At 33.2% G+C, this 13,903-nt stretch overlaps 1 long non-coding RNA gene across 2 annotated transcripts; it reads left to right on the top strand.

The window, feature by feature from the left end:
- Positions 1-9,764: 9,764 nt before the first annotated feature.
- Positions 9,765-13,572, top strand: LOC133867583 (uncharacterized). 2 transcript variants are annotated; one of them, XR_009900114.1, is made up of 2 exons: positions 9,765-10,036; positions 12,408-13,572. It is a non-coding gene; the product is annotated as an uncharacterized LOC133867583 (long non-coding RNA). The 2 variants fall into 2 exon arrangements; XR_009900113.1 differs by having other exon boundaries at positions 9,765-10,040.
- The last annotated feature ends 331 nt before the right edge of the window (positions 13,573-13,903 follow it).

Raw genomic sequence — 13,903 nt, 5'->3', positions numbered from 1 at the left:
GGAGCACTTGGTGATAAAAAAAGAAAAAAAAAAAAGAAAAAAGTACGTACTAGCTCATGACTTGTAATACTAAAAAAAGAAGATCATGTGTTCTTTTTAGTTCTTTTAAAATTGGCGTTGCTTTTAAAATTACAATTGAAAATGTGTGACAGATTATTATTAAATTTTGATCTAATAGTAATTTTAAAAGTTATATTAATTTTGAGAGGACTTAAGGAGAACATAGGTTCTCTTTAATTATAGTATTACCAAGCAAATGCTATAATCTTTTAACTATTAAAGTGTGGCCCACGTGCCACAAACACTTTAACTAGACACAAATTAAAGTGTTTGGTAATTTATTCAATTTTTTTTTTTTTAAAAAAAATATTTCTGGAATCATAATTGAAATTAACTTTATTCTTATTTTTTAGGGTTAAATACCCTAGAGGTACCTGAGTTTTACGTGTTTTTAAATTTAGTACCTCAGTTTCATTTCGTATCACAGGTAGTACCTGTCAGATTTCTCGTCCAAATTTCAACTTCTCGCCACGTGTCAACCGCTGAGGTTGACACGTGGCACCACATAAAAATAATTAAAAATTAAAAAATTAAAAAATTAAAAAAATGATTAAAATTAAAAAAATGAAAAAAGAAAAAAAAAAAAGAAAAAAAGAAAAAAAAAAAAAAAAGAGGGGTGGCTGAGCCACCCCCCTTGGCCACCATGGGGGTGGCCCATTTTGGCCAAGGAGGGGGCCCAGCCACCCCCTTGGCTGGTCTAGCCGGTTTGGGGGTGGTTCGGCCACCCCACAGTTGAAAAAAAAATAAAAATTAAAGGGTTTTGGCCCTAGGGGGTGGCCGAACCACCCCCGTGGCCTTAGGAGGTGGCCGAGCCACCCCCTAGGGCCAAAACCCTTCAAATCTTTTTTTTTTTTTTTTTTTTCAACTGTGGGGTGGCCGAACCACCCCCTAGGGCCAAAACCCTTCAATTTTTTTTTTTTTTTTTTTCAACTGTGGGGTGGCCGAACCACCCCCTAGGGCCATGGGGGTGGTTCGGCCACCCCCAGACCGGCTGGATTGGGGGTGGCCGAACCACCCCCGTGGCCCTAGGGGGTGGTTCGGCCACCCCCGTGGGCCAAAACCCTTCAAATATATATATATTTTTTTTTTCAACTGTGGGGTGGTCGAACCACCCCCTATGGGGTGGTTCGGCCACCCCAGACCGGCCAGACCGGCCACCCCCATGGTGGCCAAGGGGGGTGGCTCAGCCACCCTCTTTTTTTTTTTTTTTTTTTTTCTTTTTTTAGTTTTTTTTTTTTTAACTTTTTTTAATTTTAATCATTTTTTTAATTTTTTAATTTTTAATTTTTTTTTTTGGTGCCACGTGTCAACCTCAGCGGTTGACACGTGGCAAGAAGTTGAAATTTGGACGAGAAATCTGACAGGTACTACCTAGGGTTTTTTTCTTCCAAATTCAGTTACTACCTGTGATACAAAATGAAACTTAAGTACTAAATTTAAAAACACGTAAAACTCAGGTATCTCTGGGGTATTTAACCCTATTTTTTATTCTATTATGAGAGGAATAATTAAGAAAAAGTACTTTTAATTGTGGATCACTGACCTAGTCTATAACGACTCGTCTCAATGACACAATATTATCCGTTTTTTGTTCTCCCAAATCAGACTTCACAAGAGGTCACTCATTCAGGTACTATCGCAAAAGCACACTTAACTGCGAAGTTCTGATAGATTCATGGTCATCATGGTTTTAAAAGGCGTTGTGTTAAGAATGATACGAATATACATATAAGCACATACTCATTTTTATACCCAGACAATGTGGGACGTCACATAGTCCATAAATGTAGAATATGTGTATTCCATTTACAACGCATAAGTGGCCATAGGTTAATTAGAAGACACCTCTTTAATTTTATTTATTTATTTTCAGATTTTTTGTTGTTGCTCGAGCAAAAATGGCGGAAAGTAATTCTTAATCTTTTTGTATTTTAACATATTATTGTTTTAAACATTACAAGAAATTAGGGCTGTCGATTTTTTATACGACCCGCGAATTTGACATGAAGTTATAGGATTTGGGTTTAGGCTAAATGGGTTCGGATCATACACGGGTTGACTCATTTATGATACGTTTATAAACGGGTCAACCTGTTGGTGACACGTTTATGACTCTTATAAATATGTCGTGTTCGGGTTTCGTGTGTCAACCAATTTAGCTAATCGTGCCGGGTTCAGATTGACCTGAACTAGACACGGTAACTTGTTTTACCAATCCTACGAAAAATTAATCATTTTAGAATACTATTTTCCACCCAAATAATCCTAAGATTTATAAAAGTTTTTGGTCCAAAATAATTGGGTCTTTGGTTTAAATTAGATGTCAGAGCATTTGTATTGAATTAGCTAAAATAAATTGCTATCTAACATTTAGATAGAACTCCCCTAAAAGCCCCAAATCCAATTAGTCATCCGCACTCTACAATATAGTTGAGCTACATCTCAATTTAAAATTTTTGCACTTAAAAAAAGTTATCTCCCTCTCGATCACTTTCTCTATCTTTCTCTTAAATAGTATAGAGAAATAATAAATAATGGCATTTGAAAAGCTTTTAGTAAAATAATAATAAAAAAAAGCTATTAGTTACAATTTAGAGAAATAGGATGGGAATGCTGTTAATATTTAATGGTATTCGAGACAAGTTTGAATCACAATTCACAAGTAATATCTCATGTACTTCTTGCAATAGAGGTGAGCTCTTTAGCCATGTGATGTAGAAGGGTGATACCTTAAAGCTAAAGGGTAGGAATAAAGAGAAGAGATCAAGTACATGGCCCACCTATGTGGACTTTCTCTTTGTCACTTGTCTTTAAGAAACTACCGGACTGATAAAGAGATCTTTACCATTGGTTCCTCCCACAATCCGATTATTGAGCATGGTCTAGATAAAAGTACAGGTTACTTTGATTTGCCCTTTTCTAGTTATTATTGGTTTATTATTATTAAATACATTTTTAGTATTTGTGATTTAAAAACTTTATTTTTTGTCCTTGTATTTCAATTCGTATCACAAATGGTACTTGAATTTTTGGAAGAGAAGGAGATGGTACCTCCATTAGTTTTTCTGTTCAAAAACTAATGGTTGGACACATGTCAACTCTTGAGAGTAGACACGTGTCATAATGTAAAAAAATTAAAAAACGTAAAATAAAAAACTTTAAAAATTAATAAGAAATTGAAAATAATAAAACCTAAAAAAAATAAAAGTATTTATTATTTTCAATTTTTTTTAATTAATTTTTAAAGTTTTTTATTTTCTGTTTTATGAAACGTATGTGTCTACTCTCAGTAGTTGACACGAATCCAACCATTGGTTTTTGGATGGAAAAGCTAATAGAGGTACCATTTCTGTCTTTTTCCAAAACACATGTATCATCTGTAATACAAATTGAAGCACATGAAGCAAAAAATAAATACTTTAAACCACATGTACCAATATCCTATTTAACCTTTTTTTTTTTTTTTTTGCAATTTATCCCCGATGTTTTAATTTTTTCCAATATCATGCAAATCTACTAGTGAGATTGAAATATCTCTATCTCTTATCTAAAATGACAAAAATACTATCCATATAATAAAAAATGATTCCCCCACCTAAAAAAAATCTTTTTGCATAATGGAATATTGCAACCTCAACAATAATTTGAGAGAAACATTGCAAAAATTAAAACATTGAAATTGACTGTACAAATAAAAGATAGTAGTTAGAAGCAAGTAAATATAGTTTTCGCTAAAAGTTTCCGGAGGCTATACTGTCATTTACCGTTATGCGGTTGTGGGTGACTCAATTTGCTAACATAGTCGAAACTTGGTTAACAAGTTAGATAGAAATGCTAATGAAGGGAGTAACTTTTAAAGTGATTATTTGTGTTTCTTTTTGGGAGTTTGAGTAGTGTTGAAGGGTCTCGTGACAGTCATGTCTCTACATGTGTCTCTTGTTTTAGTGATTTGTTAACCACTTTATGCACCCATTTCTTGGCTTTTGCCTAAAATATATATAGAGGTTGCGTATTTTATGGGTTCTTGAGATAATTATTGAATCCATTGCTTATTTTTTGTTTACAATTTCGTCAATTTTTTTTTTTCTTCGTTTGGATATGTTGTTGGGGAGCCCATCATTTTTTTTTTTTTTTTTTTTTTTTTTTTTTTTTTGTTTCGTGCCATCTTTCTATTGCACCAAAAAAAAAAAAAAAAAAAAAAAAAAATAAATACTGGAATGTAAGTGAAGATAAGTTATATTGTAAGTGAAGATAAGTTAAAACGGGAATAGCGTGTGCATGATGATTATTATTTTAGTCATATTTCAGTTTTTTTTTTTTTTGATAAAGATTTATTCCACTAGGAATATTACCTTTTGCGCTTTTTTCTTTTTTCTAGACACCGGAAGGCATTTCTTGTGGACATAAGGACGGACGGACATCCGTACGAAATTCTAATTAAAAAATAAACTCAAATGAACAAAGAGATAAAATGATTTAAAATAAGTAATATGAGTCATATGACTAATAAAAGAAAAAAAAAATAATAATAAAAACAACTTCACTTTATCTTATACCTTCATTTCTTTCATCGTGCCTTCTCCCAACTCCCATAAGCAAGACATATATTGCCTAAAAAGAATCACATGTGAACTTTATCTTTTTTATATATATATATATATATATATATATATATATATATATATATATATATATATATATATATATATGTCTTTAACTTTATCTTTACCATAAGTCCTTATCATATATAGTTTAAGTAAAGCTGAACAAAAATAGCATGTAATATCTATCTTTTTGTCCCATTTCACCATCTTTTCCTCTTTTCCTGTTCTGTATCCTCCAACCTTTATCCCTACTCTCTTAGGTACGCAAGGCATTGTTTTGAAAAGAATAAAAGATGGAAGAGAATGCTAACGTGTCACACAAACCTTGAGTCAAGTTACATAGGTTAACAATTGAAATCAAGCTTGGACTTTTTAGGGTCCGTTTGAGTTTGCAATTTTAAAAAGTATCATTTGGGTTTAAATGGGTCCTAATAATCTTAGTGCAATGGACTGTATTGTCAAGGTAGTTGGCTATGTGTTTATAGTATTTATCATTGTTTTTTTTTTTTTTTTTTTTGAAATAAGTATTTATCGTTGTTGAGTGTACATACCCACCGGCTAATAGAAAATATTTCATTTTAAATGAAATAGAACGATCAAATCATCTAGATTAGATTTCAGATATCTAATAATGTATATACTACATAGTAAATATGTTTCTACATTATTTAAATTCCTTTTGGCTCAACTTTGAAATATGTAAAATTTGAAAATGTTGGTAAAAGACATCGTCAAGGTTAGAATTCAAAACTTTTGGCTTTGAAATCATGTTAAATCACCACTTGTCCCGAAAGTTTAAGCTTATAGCATAGGTAAATTTAATCACTTAATACCTTAATAGGCTCAAATACTTCCTCCAAAATTTACAACTCCATACTTTGATAATAAATTCCCTTTACACATGAAATTCACAATATCACAATATTATGCATAAAGTATCCGATATATCTTATAACAAATTGTAGGGGCTGGCTGCCGAGCCACCCATGGTTTTTCCTTGTTTTATTTTAAAAATAAAAAATAAAAATAAAAACTTAAGAAAATTAATTTTTTTAAGTTTTTAATTTCTTTAATTTGCTTAAACTTATCTCAAAACATTGAGCTGATAGTGCTAAAGTATTGATTAAAGAGAAATGATTAAATATAATTGAACTCTTCTTTTGACCTTAATTTTTTAGGATAAGTAGTGATTTAACATTATATTAGAGTAGAGGTCCTGACTTCAAACACTGTCTCCGTCAATTTACCCTTCATTTTAATTAAATATTACATGTGTTGAGCCTTGCATATTAAAAATGAGTGTTAAAGTATTGATTAAATAACTAAATTTACATTATTTAAAGTTATAAGAAGATATATGATTATTTATATTCCAACCATTACTACATGTTCTTTAGTGAGGATTTGATCAAATATTGCCTATTACGGTGAGATCGATGTTGGTCTTGTATAGAATCCATAATGTTACATGCATAAATAATATATACGATTTATGGTATTGCAAATTGTATGGAATTAGGGACAAATTATAAGTAAATACACTCAAAAGTTAGAATTATTTCGGAGAAGAACTAAGAACTGATCAAAAATAGCATGTAATATGTATCTTTCAGTCGGATGCATGTGTGTTTTTATAATCACTAGAGCATATATACCGTTTTTTCTTTATCTTATGATCAAGATTTCCAAGAATTCTTGTCATATATGTAGTTTTCTTTAAATTACAACCCTCGTTATCAAAATTAAATTATGGAGATTTTTCATACCAGCATTTATCACTTCCCTACATATTTACCATGTTATATATAGGACCAATGTAGTTTAACATTTTTTTAAGTATAGTTTTCTCTTCCTTGCATAAGTTTCCACACTTGATAGATAGCCTCTTGATTCGACAAAATTTGTGGTGGCATATGGCGATAGTGGCTGAAGCAAGGGGTCAAGAGGGATCCGGAGGAGTATAGTTTTCTCCTCCGGATCAATGGCTGGATCTGGCCAGAGCCGGCCGGAAAAATGGCTGGATCCATCCAGTTTTGGCCAAATCCAAGCCATTTTGGCCAGATCTAGCCGAATCAATGACCGAATCCGGCAAGAGTCGGCCGGATTCCAGCCATTTTGGTCAGATGCGGCCGCTTCTGACCATGGCCGGAATCTGGTCCGAAGGCGATGGCGACCGATTGTCGCCGGATTCCAGCGCCGGCAGGTTCTCGATGGCCGTATGTTGCCGGATTCCAGCGCTAGCTAGACCGATGACCTATTATTGCCAAATTCCGGCAATTGGATATCAAACGTGCGTGCAAGAATGAAGCGTTTAATTTTAGAAGCTTTTATGGTCAAATTGAAAATGATTCCCGTTGACCATTATATTCGCCCATACCAAACACCGTAAAATGTCAAAATCATTTTACGCCAAAACAAACGGAGTATTAAAGTACTTTTAATTGAGGATCACTGACATAGTTCTCAAGTACATAGCCCACCTATGTGAACTTTTTCTCTTTATCACATGTCTTTAAGAAGAGAAATGATACACTTACATATCTTGTACCTTTCGTTTTTAAATCTACCTTTAGATTTATGGGACTCACATTGGACCCCACAAATTTAATGGTAGATTTGAAACTTGGTTGTATGTAGATGTACAAGAGATATATAGGAAATGTAAGTGTATCATTTGTCCTTTAAGAAACTACCAAACTGTTAAAAATATCTTTACCATTGGTTCCTTCCACAATCCGATTATTGAGCATAGTCTAGATAAAAGTTTGGGTTAATTATATTTGTCCTTTTCTAGCTATTATGATTTCTTTTTTTCTTTTTTTTGTTCAATTTCTCTCCAATGTTTTAATTTTTGTAATTAATATCATGCGAATCTACTATTGAGATTAGAATTTCTCTCTCTAACCTAAAATGACAAAAATACTCTTATAAGATAAAAAAAAAAAAAAAAAATGATTTTTCCCCCTAAATTTTCATGTTATGGAGGGCATTTTTTATTTATTAATTTTTTTTTTTTTATTTTGAATCACATAATAGAATATTGCAATCTCAATGAAAATTTGGGAGGAACATTACAAAAATTAAAACATTGGAGGGAACTTTACAAAAAAGATAGCAGTTCAAATATATATATATATATATATATATATTGTTTTCCCTAAAAGTTTTAACTCAATAGCTGTCATTTACCGTTATGTGGTTGTGGGTGACTCAATTCGCTGACATAGTAAAAACTTGGCTAAGAATTTGGATAGAAAATCTAATGAAGGGAGTAACTTTTAAAGTGATTATTCGTGTTCATTTTTGGGGTTTGGGTAGGGTTGAAGGGTCTCGTAAAAGTCATGTCCCAACCCGTCTCTCCTATTTTGGTGATTTAGCCGCTTTATGTTGCCCATTTATTGACTTTGGCCTAAAATATAGAGGTCGCGTCTTTTATAGTTTCTTGAGATAATTATTGGATCTTTTTTTTTTCTTTATTTGGGTCTGTTGTTGGGAAGCCATCATCTTTCTTTTTCTTTTTCTTTTTTTTTTTTTTCTTTTTCTTTTTCTTCTTTTTTATTTTTTTATTTTTTTATTTTTTTTTCGGTTTTCCAAATATCAGAAGTGCAGATAAGTTATAATTTGTTCAAAACAGAACTAAACGAGAATAGCGTGTGCATGATGTGTATTTTTTTATTTAATAAAGATTTATTCCACTAGGAATATCACATTTTTCACCTTTTTCTTTTTTTCTAGACACTGGAAGGCATTTCTTGTGTACAGAAGGACGGACGGACGGACATCCGAACGAAATTTTAATTAAAAAAATAAACTAAAATGAACAAAGAGATGAGATGATTTAAAATAAGTAATATGACTAATTAATAAAAGAAAATTCAAAAAACAAATCTCGTTGAGTTTATGCCTTTTGCAAATCTATGTTGGCAAAGTTTTATAATGCCTGCAACAAGTCTCACTTTATCCTATTCCTTCATTTCTTTCAACGTGCCTTCTCCCAAATTTCATAAGACATAGCTAGAAAAGAATCACATATTCCATGAATCAAGATTTACACACAAGTTGAAATTAAGCTGTGGTCTATTAAAATAATTGGTAATTAAAGTTTAATTAGATCTTAATAATCATTGATAGACTTTATTACCGATTATATTTTAATCTCATATATGTTTTATTATCCAGGTCTTAATTAAATAGATCAAGGAGAAGGAATAAAAAGGAGAGCCCCAAGTTCACGACTGATATATGCACCTAATTAAACTTTATCTTTTTCATATGTACATATATGTCTTCAACTATATTTTTACCATAAGTCCTTATCCTATTTAGTTTAAGTAAAGCTGAACAAAAATAGCATGTAATATATATCTTTTAGTCCCATTTCACCATCTTTTCCCTTTATCCTATTCTTCAATTTTGTATCTTCCAACCCTTATCCCTACTCTCTTATAGGCAAGGCATTGTTTTGAAAAGAAAAAATATATGGAAGAGAATGTTAATCGTGTCACAGTCACACAAATCTTGAGTAAAGCTAGATAGACTAACAATTGAAACCAAACTTGGACTTCCTAGGATTTGTTTGGACTTGCGATTTCAAAAAGTGTAATTTTAAAGTTACAGTTTAGCCTTTAAAATCACAGTTATTTAAAAATACAGTTCCAAATTATCCATTTTTTAGTTTTGGTTTAAAATCTCACTTTTTATGTGCGAGATCACAATGTCAAACATACTCTTGGTCCTTTTGCTCAAAATTGTTGGGAATTTGGGTTTAAATGGGTCTTAATAATCTTAGTGCAATGGACTATTTTTTCAAGCTAGTTGGCTATGTGTTTATAGTATTTATCATTGTTTTTTATTTTTTTTTTTGAAATATAGTATTTATCATTGTTGAGTGTACATATTCACCGGCTAAGAGAAATTATTGCATTTTAAGTGAAATTGTAAAGACAAATAAATAAATAAATAATTCTGTATTTAATAAATTATATTTATTTAATAAGATGAAACTATTATATATGATTGGAATAAAATAAGTTTAATATAAAATAATGGAATTAAAATAATAAAATGCACGCCTTTTCCTTTCTTTTCCTCATTTCTCCTCCTTTCTCCCGATTATTGCTTTTGTTTCTTTTCTCTTCTTTCCTCTTCCTTCTTTCTTCTCGACCGAACAGCGACAGAGACAGAGATCAGAGACCGAGATACCCGATTTTCCGGTGGATCATCGGTGGGTCGGAGCTGACGACGCCGGTTAAGTCTGAAGAACTTTTTCTGGTGGGTTAAAGTCTGATTTCCGGTGATTGGGTGGAGGATTGTTCCATTGCCAATTTTAGCATTTCCGGTGGTTCTTCTCAGCTTCAAACGAAAATCCTCAAGTAGGTAATCCTAGTTACTTCATTTGATTCGTTTGGGTTATTCTTATTTAAATATGAAGTGGGTGTTTTGGATTGGTGATTCTTGGCCAAATCAGTGGGTTCTTGGAAGTTTGGATCGATTCCCCTGTCTTAGTTGTGTTCCCTGTTTCAGTTATATGATATTCTGGAATTACTTGATGTTTGTTTTGGTTAACAGAATGAGTTGTTATTGATTTTGAATTGATACTTAGCCTTGATGATGGATTTCGGTTGTTTTGGCTTTTGAGTATGTAATTTCTGTAATTTATGCGTCTTGGCCGATTGGGTTGAGGATTCTGTGGTTCTGTTTGAGATGATTTGTTATTGTGGATTAACAGGTTTTATTGGTATCTTGCTGACTGATTTTGTACTGGTGGAGTTGGGTTTTGAATTAGTTAAATGTTGATTTTATGGTGTTGGCCAAGGATGGGAGGTTTTGACGGAATTTGGTTGTGAATGGGGGCTGATTTGGGGTTGTTGTCTTGATGCTAAGCATTGAAAGAATTAGTTGTGTTGCTTGAATTTGAGTGGAGAGTTTGAAAATGTTCACAAGACTGGATGCACATGTATCACGTAGTGATTTGGGAGTAAATATTGAATAGATGGTTTAATTTTCTATAAGTGACCAAATGAGTATGTTGGGTTCTTGGTTCTAGGCTGCTTATTGGTTATTTTCCTCAGACGTTGGGTTATTATAGCCGAGTACAGGTGTGACTTGGTTGAGGTGGTTATGTGTGTTGACTTAGTTAATGTTAGGGTGTATAAGGAATTTGGGTAGAATATGAAGAAAAGTGAGTAAAGTATCAAACAAATGAGTGTTAATAGTAATAGGTTGTAATAGAAAGCAAATGATTAAATTAAATAGTAAAGTAATCAAATAAATGGGACTATGGAATTATAGTTAGCCCGATTTAGTTATTGACCAATGGTTAGCCTAATAATAGCTTAAGGTACCTAGTTAGCTTTAGAAGCGGGTAATGCTATGTGAGAGCATGCAAGTAGCTGTATGTGAAGTGTGGTCTAGGGATTGAAAGTCTAATAGAGTCTAACGATGCAATTAATTGCAGGCACGTGACACGAGGTTAGAGGCTAAAACTAGTCTTCCAATTATAGTACGAGGTGACTAGATCGAGGATGAGCATTCGAGTCATGAGTCCAAAGCGGTCTATAGGTGGATATTCTACTCACTGAGAAAAAGATACTATGCTTTAAGTATTTCATAGAAATAAAATGATAAGTTGTTTTTATATCGAATTGACAATATGTTGATTATGTGTTTTGGATGATTTCAATATCTTCAAATATGTTGAGATATGACAATGATGTTCATGTAATTTGAGATTATAGTATGAAAGTATGATTTTGAGTTATGTTTTGAAGCGTTTTATTGCCTGCTGGAGTTGAGAGATAAATTATATGAATTGATAGTTGTTTTAATTGAGTTTTAAAGTATTATGAAAATAAGACATGTTTTATGTGATTTGTGTTGAGAAAATAAATTGATGAAATGTTTATTTTTTATTAGAAAGTTATGTATTGAAAGCATAAGCATGAAATATAAATGTATAAAGATTTGGGAATAAGCATGAAACGAGATCATAGACGTTGAACGTAAGACCAAGGTTAAAAGATATCTTGGCAGATCACGTGTAAGACAACCGGGTAGAGAGAGCCCCAGGGAATCAAAACAGAAATAATGTACATAAGACCACTAGGTTGAAGGCCTCGAGGCATCAACATCAGAATCTAGAACAAGTATGTGTAAGACCACAGGCAAAGTGCCACGGGGCATCGGAAAGACCATGTCTAAGACCACCGGGTTAAAGAGCCTTGGGGCATCATAAACAAAAACCAAAGAAAATAAATGATAAGCATGCATAGCATTGATTTATGAGATGTTTAAAATGTTTTCATGATTATATGTATTAGTTTTCATGTTAGACGTATTAATATGCATATGAGTTTTAATGGAAAAGAGCATATATATTTTTATATTTGGTTAGTTTGCATAAATATTTTAAAGCCACTAAGCTTGATTGTGCCTAGATACTTGTGTTTCCCAGAATTTGGAAATACTTGTATCGTTGTATAGTTATGCTTGATGCCAAGTGTTTTTTGCTTAGACGTACTTGTATGCTAATGTTTCCTAAGCAGGAATACTTGTATATGTGTATGGCTGAGCCACTTAATATAAAAGTAATATGTGTATATGTCGGTTCTATGCGAAAACTTAGTGAGTTTTATATTGCTGAGACTTCAGTTTTATACTGCTGAGGTGGTGGACTCATAATTTTACCTATGCAGACGTGGCTAACACTAAGACCGTGTAGATGTTGTTGTGTTGCATGTTTAGGTGTGGTGCGGTAGATTGTGTGCGAGCCTAGAGGTTGTTGAATGTAACGACCCACTCCAACAACACAATATTGTTTGCTTTTGGTTCCCCTGAACTAGACTTCCAATGAGGTCACTTATCCTGGTACTACTATCGCAGAAGCATGCTTAACTACAGAGTTCTGATAGGTTCATGGTCATCATGGCTTTAAAACGCGTTGTGTTAAGAAGGGTACGTTGATACATATAAGCATATCATCATTTCCAGGCGATGTGGGAAGTCACAATCACCCCCTCTTGGGATTTAACGTCCCTGCTGGCGACCCTCATGGGATCTCCTCATTTTTGACGTCCCAACGAGTGCCCGCTGGCAACCCTCATGGGCTTCTTCACGCTCCCCCATCTCAGGCTGAGCAATGGCTCTGATACCATTTGAAACGATCCACTCTAACAACACAATATTGTTTGCTTTTGGTTCTCTCGAACCAGACTTTCTAGAAGGTCATCCATCCTAGTACTATCTCAGAAGCACACTTAACTGTGGAGTTCTGATAGGTTCATGACCATCACGACTTTAAAACGCGTTGTGTCAAGAAGGATGTGTTGATACATATAAGCACATTCCCATTTCCAGGCGATATGAGACGTCACAATGGAGGGAGCATGCACAAGCCTATGAGGGTTGCTAGCGGGCACACTTGTTGGAACCCCATGAATATGGTGATCTCATGAGAGTCGCCAGCGTCCCCGCTGGGTCTCAAGAGGAGATGATTGTGACGTCCTAAATCGCCTAGGTATGGAAATGAGTATGTGCTTATATGTATATTTGTATTATTCTTGACATAACGCGTTTTAAAGCCGTAATTGCCATGAACCTATCACAACTTCGCAGTTAAGCGTGCTTCTGCGAGAATAATACCAGGATGGGTGACCTCCTAAGAAGTCTAGTTCGGAGGAGTCAAAAGTGGACAATATTGTGTTGTTGGAGGTGGGTCGTTACATCGAAGGGAATTCCTTTGTTGTACTTTGGAGGTGCAGACTTTGCCTAAGTCAATTTCTCCTCATTTGTAGTAATTTGTATATTGTGTTAGTAATTGAGATGTAGTAATATTATATAACGATATAGATGCTCTGGTTAGTTTCATGTATATGTTTATGAGTTCAATTCAAAAGAAAAAATTATTCAAGTTTTCTGCTGCCTTATTTGTTTAAGGTTTTAAAAGTAGCGTCATGTGGATAATCGATTTTAATTTTTTACTTCACCCTTGATTTTTGGATGGGAAGTTTCAGAAATAGAACGATGATATTATCTAGATTAGATTTTAGAGATCTAATAATGGATATACTACATGGTGAATATGTTTCTAGGTCATTTAAAATATTTAAATGGCATGATATCATGTATACTGTTAAATGAAATTAAACAAAATCTGAACCCTAAAATAGAACATGAAATTGAGAGGATCCTATTCCTAGCCTAACCAAGTATACTGCCTAAAACAAGTTCACTTTATCCTA

This window comes from Alnus glutinosa, chromosome 5 (assembly GCF_958979055.1).
Source record: "Alnus glutinosa chromosome 5, dhAlnGlut1.1, whole genome shotgun sequence".
In the NCBI taxonomy this organism is placed as follows: Eukaryota; Viridiplantae; Streptophyta; class Magnoliopsida; order Fagales; family Betulaceae; genus Alnus; species Alnus glutinosa.
Note: the sequence above shows the minus strand (reverse complement) of the source record. Positions and strands in the feature narration are given on the sequence as shown.